Genomic DNA, 13,340 nt, shown 5'->3' on the forward strand with positions numbered 1-13,340 from the left:
CAGCCTTCCAGAAGCTTCCGGGTTCCACTCTACCCAAATCCCTTATGTGGGGCCCAGCTTCCTCCAGACCCTGGACCCTGATCATGGGGTATTGCAGGCCTGACTTTCCCTCCCATAACGTTCTTTTGGGTCCTTCCTAAGAGTAGGCTGGTCGCAGTATAGAATGTTCTGATGTTCTCTCCAATGATGTCACCCATTCACCCCACTTCCCACACCCGGGTTTGCTTACAGCTGTGCTTAGTTCTCTGAAAAGGGGGCCATGATGCATCTGTGGAGAAACTGTCACTCACCTCCCATTCTCAAAACCTTGCTTCAATTCCTGGGCAAGGCAAAACACAGAGCCACCCCTCAGCTAGCAGGAGAGCTTCGAGACAGACAGACTAGGAAGAAAGGCCTGGAGATCAAATAAGCCAAGGAAAACCCTCTAAGTTCAGGGGTTGTCATGAGTCAGGCTAATGTCACGGATGCAACAAATTTCAACAAAATAAAAAAGACATCTTGGACACATGTGACAAAGTGGCTCGCTGTGAACAAAGGAGGGAAAAATCAATGTCAGCCATGTTCCAGGATGACAACTTAGAAGGGGACACAAACAACTTAAAACAAAATAGTAAATAATATCTTCATCGGGGAAGTTCGTAGGCCACAGAAAATGAAGCTGTAACAAGGAACTGCAGCCTTTGGGTCTGCAAGCATCCACTGGGTTAGAGGGCTCCCTATTGCAGTCTCCTCTCCCTCTTAATTCTTTCCAAGATAGTTGAATGTCCAGAAATGCTCTCCCAGTCAGTTTCTCTTTATCGATCTGGGATTTTATTTTATCGGAAAGTGAATGGGACCAGGTCTCAGATGGAGTGTGGCTGACTGTCCCTGAGCCCCTGGGCTTCACCTCAACATACCAGCCAGCTCCTCATACTATTTGGCTCCCTTCCTGGCAAGGAGACAGGGATCCAGAAGGCTGGGCCCCAGCTCTCACCTAATCCAGTGACCAACATGGTAAGAAAGGGCGGAGTCTTTCTGGTAAAGAATGCATGCGCTGCCCCTTCTCTGAGGGGTCTCCTGTTTCCCACCCCCCATCCGGGGTTTATTACCCCAGGACCTGCACAGGGGACGGGCAGAAGGTCCTCTGGTTCTCTGACCCTGGAGATGGATGGGGGTTAGGCCCCCCAATTTTCCTAACCTTGGCATGATCTGTGAAGCTCTCATCTTCCACTTTCAAGAAGTGTTCCTTGGGAATACCAACTTGGAGGTTGGGGGGTTTCCTCTGTTATCTGAGTATGGAGAAGGCGTGTGTGTGGGGAGGAGGGCGGGGGATTCAGTTTGAAAATCCTTCACTATCCAAATGTGAACAGTGTGTGTGTGTGTGTGTGTGTGTGTGTGAGAGAGAGAGAGAGAGAGAGAGAGAGAGAGATCCTTCACTATCCAAATGTGAACAGTGTGTGTGTGTGTGTGTGTGTGTGAGAGAGAGAGAGAGAGAGAGAGAGAGAGAGAGAGAGAGAGAGAGAGAGAGAGAGAGAGAGAGAGAGAGAGAGAGAGAGAGAGATTCCCTCGTGTTTCTGACTGGAAATTGAGGCGCAGCTCTCAAACTGGAGATTGTGATGTGAGTCTCTGGGTTCCTGAAAATTGAGTGTGAGAGCCTATTCTCATGGCTTTTTGGACCCAAGGACGAAGGTAGGGAAACAAGGCTGTGTGTGTAGTTCCCTCAGCTCTGAAAAAGTAGTGTATGTGGAGGTGGGCTCCACGCTCTGTAACAGATGGAGAGGAGAGTTTCCTTAGTTCCCTGAAACAGAGATTACACTGGGTGTTTCCCTCAGCTCTTAAAAACACACACACAGAGAGAGAGAGAGAGAGAGAGAGAGAGAGAGAGAGAGAGAGAGAGAGAGAGAGAGAGAGAGAGAGAGAGAGAGAGAGAGAGAGAAAGAGAGAGAGAGAGCAGGAAGAAGAAGAAGAGAAGAGAAAGAGAAGAAGAGGAGAGAGTGGGGGGAATTCTTCGACTCTCTGAAACATTGTGTAGGGGATTCGCTCAGCTCTGAAACAGATTGAGGGGAGAGTGCTTTTTCTGGGGTGCCTCAGCTACACATCCCAGAGGATGTGTGGGTAGGATTTCCTCAACTCTCTGACCCAGACATTTAGGGAAGAGTTACCCTACCCCTTTGACACCAGAGAATGTGTGTATGGTTTGCCTCATCTTCCCTAGCTCAGAGTTGTGTGTGTGTGTGTGTGTGTGTGTGTGTGTGTGTGTGTGTGTGCGCGCGTGCACACTCACGTGCGTGCATGTGTGTATGGAGCAATCGTCTCATCTCTCTGACCATAACTAACCCCAGAGTTTATGTGTGGAGTTCCCTCAGCAATTTGAACCCCGGAGACTTCTGGGAGAGTCCCTCCTGCTCCCCAAACCCAGAGAGCCGGTTCTTGGATTCCCTTGTCTCTGGACCTGGAAGGTTGTGGGAAGCCTCCAATGCAGAGATTGGAGGGTTTCCCTTCATTCTGAGAGTTAGAAGAGTCTTGCCCACTAGAGATAGAGTGGCTTCCTGGGTTCTGTAAACTTGGGCTCTCTGAATCCAAGGATCATGGAGAGGAGAGCAGTCCCAGGAGAAGAGGGTGGCAGTAGGTCCCCTGGTTTTCCAAACCTGAAGGCAGGGCTGGCCTGCCGCTTTCTGATCTCTGGATTGTGGATGCGTCCCGCAGTCCTTCCACGAGCAATTGTGGAAGAAGTGGATGGAGTGGGCACCCTGGCTCCTTTCCTGCTGACCCGGTGCTTCATCAGTCTGACACTCATTCAGTTCCACATCTCCGAAATGGGAAAATTTTACTGAAGAAAATTTATAACTTCAATGGGCACTTGAGGAAATTTGGGATCTCTTCAAACTGGCTCACCTAAGATCTTTCCCTTCCTGTCACCCATACCCCTTTCCCCTCAGGTCCCTGGACTCATCGGATCTGCCCCCTTTCAGCACTTCCATCCAAACATGCTTCCCAACTCCCTCCATCCCCTGGAGGTTTAGCATCACTGGGCTGGAACCAGGGCTTTGTGGGCATGCCCCCTGAGGTTGAAAGGATTCACGGAACACAGGTTGGATCTGTTATCCACCCTGGTGGGGTTCGAAGATGCCAAAATGGCTGCTTGGTGTCTCCTTGGTCTCCTGCTCCAAATTTAGTCCGCAGTCTCAATAAGGTTAGTACTTTGCAGATGAAAAACCATCTTGCACAATGATATTATTTTTGGTCATTGATGCTACATATAACCTCCTCCGTGGGGGATGGACAACAGAAAAGTGGGTGAAGGGAGACGTCGGACAGTGTAAGATATGACAATATAATAATAATTTATAAATTAGCAAGGGTTCATGAGGGAGGGGGAGTGGGGAGGGAAGGGGAAAAATGAGAAGCTGATACCAAGGGCTCAGTAATGTTTTCAGAACGATGAGAGCAACAAATGTACAAATGTGCTGGACACACAATGGATGGATGTATGGATTGTGGTAAGAGTTTTACCTGTTAGGTAGCTTAGCCTAGGGACTGGGAAATCCATTAACGCATGCCCAGGAGAGCCAGCATACGACAAAGCTGGATTTTCCCGCCGGTGGGCACAGATGGGCGTTAACCTGGATTAGCCCACCTGGGCCAGGTTAACGCAATTCAGCCAATGGGATCGACCTGGAGTCGTTCACCACGCCTCCCCCGGGAATTCTTGAAAAGGCAGGAACCAAGAGGGAGAGGGCCTTGTCTTGGCGGGTCTGGTCGTCTTCGTGGGAGGAAACTTGGGAGAGAGATCCTTGCGTGACCCTGAGCAGTCTCTGCCAGGCCGCATGGTCAAAGGAATCCTATGGGTGCCGCGTAAAACCTGAAGCTTCTTTTAACTCTCATTAAATTCACTTGGATCACGAGCCCGGCTTCGGCGTGAAATCTTTCTCGTGCGGAGCCAAGGACTGAGGCTGAAATCTAGCCTGGAGAGAGAGAGACCTTACATACCTGCCCCCAATAAAATGATTTAAAAAATCCTAAAGTTCTCCTTCACAGTGGTAGCAGAGCGTGAACTGAGAACATGTGGATGGACAGTGGAAGCACAAATCCCCCAGCAGCGTCCACACGTGAATTCAGCAGCCGGTGACGCCACTGTGATCACAGTCTGCGGATGTGAACAGGCTCGTGCTAAGACAGAGACCGCTGTAAAGTCAAGTATGGTAGATAAAATTGGGTTAAAATGTAATATCTTATCATTTGGTCTCCCCTTTGACTAATTTTACAGTTGTTCCAATTACAAAAACAGTGAAGGGGAAACACACACAGCTCAGGACTTCGGTGAACCCCCGTGGACATGGAGCAGGGATGTGCAAGTGCATGGGAAAGTGGATGGTAGGCGGAGTTAAGGTAAAATTCAACACCATATCATTTTTCTCCTTTTGGACTCATTTCATTAATTTTTTTTACTGAACCACACACATATATTTGTGTGTGTTTTACTTGTTTTTTTTCTTTTGTTAATTGAGATTAATACACCTATCAAATCATTCCAGAGTTCAATCACGTCCCGCAGAATTCTACATGTGCTACCACAATCCATTTCCAAACACTCTTTTCCCATATGGACGCCTTGCTTCTGCCTAACTCCTGGCTGACCTGGAAGAATCCACGCTGCAGTTCTCTCTTGGCACTTGACAGCTTATGGCTGTATAGGTGTGGAACAGTCCCCTGGTTGTTTTTACCAAAGTGGATTATAAAATCTCTTCAAGGGGCTCTATTCTGAGGGATTTAGAGATAAAGACATGCTTACTTAGTGGAATATTCCTAAAATACCCATGTTGTTGTTACTAAGTGCTGATTCATGGTGACCCTAGGCACAATAGAAGGAAACCCTGCCTGTCCCGGAGCCATCTTCACAATTGCTCCTGTGCTTGAGCCCATTGTTGCAGTAGCTGTGTCCATCCATCTCCTTGAGGGCCTGCTTCTTTTGTCACTGCCCCTCTACTTTATCAAGCATGATGTCCCTCTCCAAAGACTGCTCTCTCCTCACAACATGCCCACAGTATGTAAGACAGAGTCTTGCCATCCTTGCCTCTAAGAAGCACTCTGGTTGTACTTCTTTCGGTTTGTCCATTTGGCAGTCCAGGACACTTTCAATAGTTATTCTTACCTAGCACTGCAATTCAAATGCACTGATTCCTCTTTGACCCTCCTTATCCAATGTCTGATGTTCATGTGCATAGGAGGCCATGGAGAACACCACAGCTGGGATCAGGTGCACCTTAGTCCTCAAAGTAACATCCTTGCTCTTCAATACTCCAAAGTGGTCATGAGCAGCAGATCATAAGTTAAGTAATCCACTAATTAATAAAATTGAACTCATTCTATCAAAACGTTATCTCCTCAGTACAATCTGTCATCTGGAAGATATTTTTCCAAGACATTTTTGTAACTTTAAACCTTAGACGTAGACTACGTTAAGTGTGCAAAGGCAGTATGATAGGTGATTTGGTTAAGGGAAAATTAGAATAATTTTGTCTTGATGTAAAATGGTTGTTGCTCAAGAAAGAAGAGGAACAGGCAGGACAAAGCCTGAGTAGATTTGGAAAGCTGTAGAGGTTCCAAGGAAAGGAATTTTGTCATCATCAAATCTAGAAGACATTTGATAGTTTTACTTATGAGGTGTTTAAAAAAAAGGGCTAGGAGGTCTCAAAGCATACTGGTGCAAATCTAGAAGTTGGCTTTCACTCTGTCAAAATGACAGCATTTTCTAAGATTCTTGGTATGATCTTAATAAAAGCTTGTAAAGGTCTTTACCTTCTGAGTAATCTACCTAAACAACAACCAAAAAGGCTCCTGCCGTTGAGCCCCTTCCAGCTCAGAGGCCTTGTAGGATAGAGTAGGATTACTCCATAGGCTGGCAATGATGATGACAGCAGACAGCCTCGCCTTTCTCACAAAGAGCAGTTTGCGGGGTTGAACCATTGGCTTTGTGCACAATGCCTAATCCAGTGTGCCACCAGGCAGGGCTCCTTTGGATCTTACCAGATCAGTTTCCCATGCTTTACACTGCTGTTATTACATCCTTGATTATTTAAGAAAACAAAATGTGTTAGTCTGGGTAGATTGGAGAAAAAAATTCATATGTGTATAAGAAAGAGCTTAATACACAAGAGCAACTGAATATTGAGAAAACCTCCCAGCCCAGTCCAGATCAAGCCCATAAGTCCGATCTTAGACCATGTGTCTGATACCAATCTATAAATTCCTCTTCTGAGTCACAAAACACGTGGAATGACATCGAATGCAGGATGATCACAGGCCAGTGGGTGGGAAGTCTTCTGGATCCAGTGGTGGTAGTGGCATCTCAGCGCTGGCAGGGGTCTCCACGTGGTTTCCCCAGCTCTGAGGCTCTGGCTTCCATCAGCCTGTTTCCATGTGGCTTGCCAACAAGAATGCCTCACAGGGACTGAGCATGTGCCCTGCCTCCACCAAGCTATTTTTCTCCTTAGCGCCGCCAAATGAGGTCATCAAGCTGCAATTTGATCGACAGGCCAAACCCCACCCCTTCACTTGAAAGTCTCAAATTGACAGTAGATTATATAACTACCACGCAAAGTCTCCTTTTTTCAAAAATTAAGGTGCATTTTACAAACCTATCACCCCAACATTTTTTCTGCAGTCCTTTCTTGTCACGTTACATAACCAGGTGCCAAGCATCACTTCTTCCTCCGCAAGAGTGCTACTGACCCAAGCAGTCACTTCTCTTTGACAGCTTGTAGACATTTATCCACCCCCCTCCCCGAATAAAATCTTTATTGAGCTCCTTTTTCACCCTAAATTCTTGGAAATTTCCTGGAAGACACTTGGAAAACTGACAAAGGTTCTTTCACATCGACGACAAAGAGGTGCTAGCAGAGGAAGCTTTGTCCTATCTGAAGTAATGCTTAGCCTTCCTCAAATTCCCTTTGTGTAGGGGCGAGGTACTAAAGCAAGCCCTTTTGGAACTGTATGGCATTCCTAGTTGTCAGTACCTATGGGGGCCCCATTCATGTCTGTGTCTCAGACTCTGTGCTGCTGTTTGCCTCGAATTTGCCATTCATTGTCGACACTATTTATGGTCAGTAATACATTCAAATATTTTTAAATGGTGTCTGCCACAGAAACCAACCCATTTCCTTGTCCATTGCATTCTCTCTGTAATGAACTCTCACCAGGGTGCAAACAGCAGCCAGTTACCCTTTGGGTCATCGGGCAGAGTCTTTGTTTCATTTTGAGGCTTGCCTGTCTGCCCCTGTGATCGGCTGCAGTCCAAAGTGCTGTGTGGGTCTCTGAGACTTGTGGGAAAAGGTTCTCTCCTTGAACCAAGCGGCCCAGGCTGGGCTAGACAGATGCTTTCTTCAGGAGGAGAAGCAGAGAAGGGAACTTGTAGGACTGAAGAGGCCACCACAGTCCACTCCGACCAGAGCACTTCTCAGGATGAGCAGGGGAAGGAGATGGGGGGAGCAGGGTTTCTCTTCCATTGAGATGGGAGTAACTAAGGCTGGAAGACACCTGGCTGTGGGGAAGTGAGCTGAATGGGTGACCCCACTGGAGAGCAACTCTGAATGTTTCCCTCCCAGGCTAGCCAGGTCGCGGGGGCAGCACATAAAGCGGTGGCCGGGAGGTAGGGGGCACTGTATGTTGACTCAGGGTGAAGGGAAGCCAAAGTTCGGGATTTGAGGTTTGTGACTATATTGTTCCGATGGATCCGTGGGGAAAACCCAGTACCCTCATCACTTATGGTCAAGGGTGTGGAGGGCCTGGGTCCTGTGGAGGCTTTGGGTCCTGTGGGCAGGATGTGCCTGTGCCACCAGCTGTCTCCCTGAATATACAGAGGGTGGAACTCTCTGTAACCACCGTCGCTCTCTGGTTTCAATGAGTTCCAGTGAATTCCCCCATTATCCGGCTATCTGATATGCTCAGGGACACAGCGCTCTGAAGCTATCGCTTAAAGAACATTTGAAACACAACCACTGGACTGACACAGGATTTCCATGTTGTGTCGGGGTTATGCCTTGGTTTGCAATCTGCATGGTTGGCAGTTCAAAACCACCAGCGGCTCTGTGGGGAAAAAGACAGCGTTTTCTACTCCCATGAACAGTGACAGTCTCAGACATCCACAGGGGCTCACTATGAGTCAGCATTGCCTCCATAGCAGTGATAATTTTTAAGCTGAGAAGCAAGGAGCACTAAGCGCAAACGTTGAACTGCCTGGCTGCCATTAACCCTAGAGGTCTAGTGGCGTGGGAGGGCTGCTAGAGCAAGGCCAGGTGTTCACAACCATCTGCTACTGTGGGAGAAAGAGGGACAGCCTTGGAAACACAATGGGTATTGCTCCCCTATCGATAGCACTGTTATGACATGGAATTGACAGGGAGTCTGGTTTTAGTTTGAGCAGCTCCAAGGAAGAAAGACCTGACACTGTGCCTCTATAAGGACTCAAACGGACAAACCTAACCCACTGCCACCAACCGGCTTTTGACTCTTGGCACGCATGGCCTCATCTTTTTCACTCAGAGGGACTGGCTGCTTGGGCCGCCAGCCTTGTGGTTACCAGCCCAACACCCAGCCCACAGCACCAGCCTCACAACCCCGTGTGGCAACTCTCCGCTGTGCCACGGATCACTCTGATGAGCCCCAAATGACTGGCCAGCGCCTTAGAAGAACTGATGGATCCATGACTGCTAAGCCAAGATGCCCTCACTTGCCAATGATGCGTGTTGCTGCGATGCTGACAGCTCTCACTAACACTTCAAATGCCGGCAGCACAGACCATGAAGATGGGAAGGAAGTGAGGCCTCGGGAATAAAGCCCTCAGGACCTCCATTACCGGATGCGGCGCAGCTCAAAGTGAGAAGAAACAGCGGCAGCAAACGACTACTAATATGAATGTACAAGGTGTGGATCAAACAAAACGGGAGTCCTCAAAAATGAAATGGAACACATAAAGACCACTATTGGCCAATTTGAATCAGAAACTCTAACAGCTTACTATGCTGGAATTGACACAATCAAAAAGAATGGCATTGCATTTATCTTCAAAAATGACATTTCATGTGTCGAGACTGGGCAACGGGCATCAGAAGATTCACAACAAACAGTAAACAAACAAAAATGCATTTGTGAGAATGGGGGGGGGGATGTAGGAGTGGAGACCCAAAGCCTATCTATAGACAATGGAACAGCCCCTCACAGAGGGGTTGCAGGGAGAGGGTGAGTCAATCAGGGTGCAGTAGAGCACTAATGGATCAATCAATATACTTCTGTTCCCTGGAGGCCTCCTCACCCACCCCGACCCCCACTATCACGACCTCAGTGCTGCCTCCCAATCTAGACTAGACAGGAGCATGTACATAGGTATAGGCCAGAAATAAAACTCACAACACACGGAACCCAGGAACATGAATGGGAATACCCAAAAGGGTAGGGGGGAGGGAGAGAGAGGTGGGGAGGGAGGGGGGCAACCAATTGCAATGAATGAATGGCACATAAGCACAAGCCCCACCCCCCAGTCAGAGGGAAGAACAACAGAAACCAGAGGGGAAGGGAAACAGCGGTCGGTGTGAGATTTGAAAATAATGAACAATCTACAATCTATCAGGGGGCCATGAGGGTTGTTGGGGGTGGGGAATAAAGGGTAAAAAGGAGGAACTGATCCCAAGGGCTCAATAGAAAGTAAATGTCTAGAAAAGAACGATGGAATATATGTACCAATCTGTTGGATACAATTGATGTATGGTTTGTAACAAGAGTGGTAAGAGCCCCCAATAAAATGATTTAAAAAAAAACATGAGAACTAATAAATGCTTGCTTATCGGTCTTTTCAGGCAACTAAAAGTAAAAAAAAAAAAAAAGGACATTTCAGGATCGATACTGAAGTGCAATGCTGTCTGGGATAAGATTCTATTTACATGCATTCACGAACTCCTATCAATACTGCTAGTATTCAAAGTTGTGCACCCGACACTAACGCTCTCACTTCTCACTGCCCATCAAGCCAATGCGATGCTCGCTCGAGGACAGAGTAGGTCTGCCCCTGGATGTTCACAGGACTGCATCACTTTGCAAGAGTAGAAAGCCAGTCTTTATCTCCAGGAGCGGCTGGTGGTTTCAAACTACTGGCCTTTCAATGACCAGCCAACTCTTAACCATGCCACCACCAAGGCTAGAGATAAATAAATTGAACGAGGCTATCAATATCATCAAATAGTAATTGATCAAACATGCAATCAAATGCACTGATAATTATTGGTTATTGGATCCAAGGTTGGAAACCAAAAGTAACAAGCAGTAGTTGAAAATTACGACATTAGAGATAAAAAAAGAAGCTGGAGATGGCATGAGAGAATTTTGCAAGACCAAGAACTTGTTCATAGCAAATATGTTTTTTCAACAACACAAACAGCGATTATACACATGGACTTTTTCCCATCACATAAGCCCTCCACAAGACGGGCTGCTGCAGCGACTGCCCTCACGGGCACAAGCATAAGAGCAAAAGCATGGAGGGCCCAGTGTTTCCTTTGGTTGGACATAGAATCCTTAGGAGTCAGCAGTGACTTGATGGCACATAACAAGAACAACACACCAGCCACATTGGTTTGGCTCAAGAATGTCACACGATAAACTTAGATGCCATAGGTGGGAGCAGCAACTTGGCTTCCTAAGAGGAATTTTGCAGTCATATTCTGGTCAAACTAGAAGTAGTGGAGGCTGGAGGTGGGGAGTGGGGTGCGCTGCTTACTAATCCGTCATTCAATCTACCGCAGTGTTCACAGGGAGGCCCTCACATACACATAGTCAGAAAAAGCAGTGAGGCCTTCCTGTTAGGTTTCTGCCCTCACTACGTAGGTTTGTGCCCAGAGAAGCGAGGCGAGGCAAGGCGAGGGCAGTGCCCGCCACAGCCTGTGAAGCAGTAAGGGCAGGCTTGCCAAAGTCCCATTCTTAGGAAGTTGTTGAACTCCTCAAGGCCCACATCTGATTGACCTGCCACTCCTTTGTATTCTCGAGCCAATGTGGCCTTTGACTGAAGGCGTGCTGCGGGCCCAGTGGAGAGTGGCGCTCCACTACTCGCCAGGCAGAAAAGTGTCCCAGTCCCAGTCAGCCACGAGGGGCCGTGGCGGGCAGTGATGTGTGCCGGGCCGCCCAGCTGACCGGAAGCCCACCCTCGTCCACTGCACCGGCGTCCCGGGGGGTGCGGGCGGGCTCCACCGTCAAAGGGGCCGGGCTGGGGCCCTGGGCGGGGGGGACAGGCGCCCACGGGCTCCCTGGTGTGGGCTCCAGGCTGCATGGGGACACGCTGTGTGTGCAGAGTGACCTGGGGGGCAGGGTGCTGCCCAGAGCTCCCTCTGCACCCGCCTCTCCTTCCCGGCCCCAGTGGCCAGGCCATCTTGAGGGTGCGGTGGACGCGGGCCAATGGGTGCGGGCCTTGGCCAGCGAGCCCTCACTGCGCAGGTCCCGGTGCCATGACGACTGCGCATGTGCACCCCCCCATGAAGACACACAATTGTTCACGTGTGCCCTACCCGCTAACCTCACGTGACTTCCTGACTACCGGCTCCCTCCGCATGGGCTCCTGGGAAAGCTTCCTCCGCATGTGGCCTGGGCGGGGCGTCTGTGGGTGGGGTCACGTGGCCGAGGCACGTCGATCCCCACGTTTATCCGCACGTTGATCCGAACGTTTATCTGCACGTGGATCCGCACATCCCCCTCTCTTTGTCTCGGTTCGGAGGTGCAGCAGTCTGGGGGCGGCTGGTCCCGGGTTGTGGGTGTCTGCAGGGTCTCAGTGGGTGAGTGGGGCCAGAGTGAGGGACCTGGGGTGCTGGAGCCGCGGTGAGGGGTCTGAGGTGGCAGTGCCCGGGGTGCTGGAGCTGCGGTGAGGGGTCTGGGTTGGCGGTTCCCCGGGTGCTGGAGCCGCGGTGAGGGGCCTGGGGTGGCAGGGCCCGGGGTGCCCTGAGGGATCTGGGGTGGCGGGCCCGGGGTGCTGGAGCCGCGGTGAGGGATCTGGGGTGGCGGGGCCCGGGGTGCTAGAGCCGCGGTGAGGGGTCTGGGTTGGCGGTTCCCCGGGTGCTGGAGCCGCGGTGAGGGGCCTGGGGTGGCAGGGCCCGGGGTGCCCTGAGGGATCTGGGGTGGCGGGCCCGGGGTGCTGGAGCCGCGGTGAGGGATCTGGGGTGGCGGGGCCCGGGGTGCTAGAGCCGCGGTGAGGGGCCTGGGGTGGCAGGGCCCGGGGTGCCCTGAGGGATCTGGGGTGGCGGGGCCCGGGGTGCTGGAGCCGCGGTGAGGGATCTGGGGTGGCGGGGCCCGGGGTGCCCTGAGGGATCTGGGGTGGCGGGGCCCGGGGTGCAGGAGCCGCGGTGAGGGGCATGGGGTGGCGGGGCCTGGGGTGCCCTGAGGGACCTGAGGTTACGGTGCCCGGGGTGCTGGAGCCGCGTTGAGGGGCCTGAGATGGCGGTCCCCGGGGTGCTGGAGCCGCGGTGAGGAGCATGGGGTGGCGGGGCCCGGGGTGCTGGAGCCGCGGTGAGGGGCATGGGGTGGCGGGGCCTGGGGTGCCCTGAGGGACCTGAGGTGGCGGGGCCCGGGGTGCTGGAGCCGCGGTGAGGGGCCTGAGATGGCGGGGTCCGGGGTCCTGGAGCCGCGGTGAGGGGCATGGGGTGGCGGGGCCCGGGGTGCCCTGAGGGATCTGGGGTGGCGGGGCCCGGGGTGCTGGAGCCGCGGTGAGGGGCATGGGGTGGCGGTCCCCGGGGTGCTGGAGCCGCGGTGAGGGGCATGGGGTGGCGGGGCCCGGGGTGCCCTGAGGGACCTGAGGTGGCGGTGCCCGGGGTGCTGGAGCCGCGGTGAGGAGCCTGAGATGGTGGGGTCCGGGGTCCTGGAGCCGCGGTGAGGGGCATGGGGTGGCGGGGCCCGGGGTGCCCTGAGGGATCTGGGGTGTCGGGGCCTGGGGTGCTGAAGCCGAGGTGAGGGGCCTGAGATGGCGGGGCCCGGGGTGCTGGAGCCGCGGTGAGGGGCATGGGGTGGCGGGGCCCGGGGTGCCCTGAGGGACCTGAGGTGGCGGTGCCCGGGGTGCTGGAGCCGCGGTGAGGAGCCTGAGATGGCGGGGTCCGGGGTCCTGGAGCCGCGGTGAGGGGCATGGGGTGGCGGGGCCCGGGGTGCCCTGAGGGATCTGGGGTGGCGGGGCCCGGGGTGCTGGAGCCGCGGTGAGGGATCTGGGGTGGCGGTCCCCGGGGTGCTGGAGCCGCGGTGAGGGGCATGGGGTGGCGGGGCCTGGGGTGCCCTGAGGGACCTGAGGTGGCGGGGCCCGGGGTGCTGGAGCCGCGGTGAGGGGCCTGAGATGGCGGGGT

The sequence above is a fragment of the Tenrec ecaudatus genome, chromosome X (genome assembly GCF_050624435.1).
Source record: "Tenrec ecaudatus isolate mTenEca1 chromosome X, mTenEca1.hap1, whole genome shotgun sequence".
NCBI lineage: Eukaryota > Metazoa > Chordata > Mammalia > Afrosoricida > Tenrecidae > Tenrec > Tenrec ecaudatus.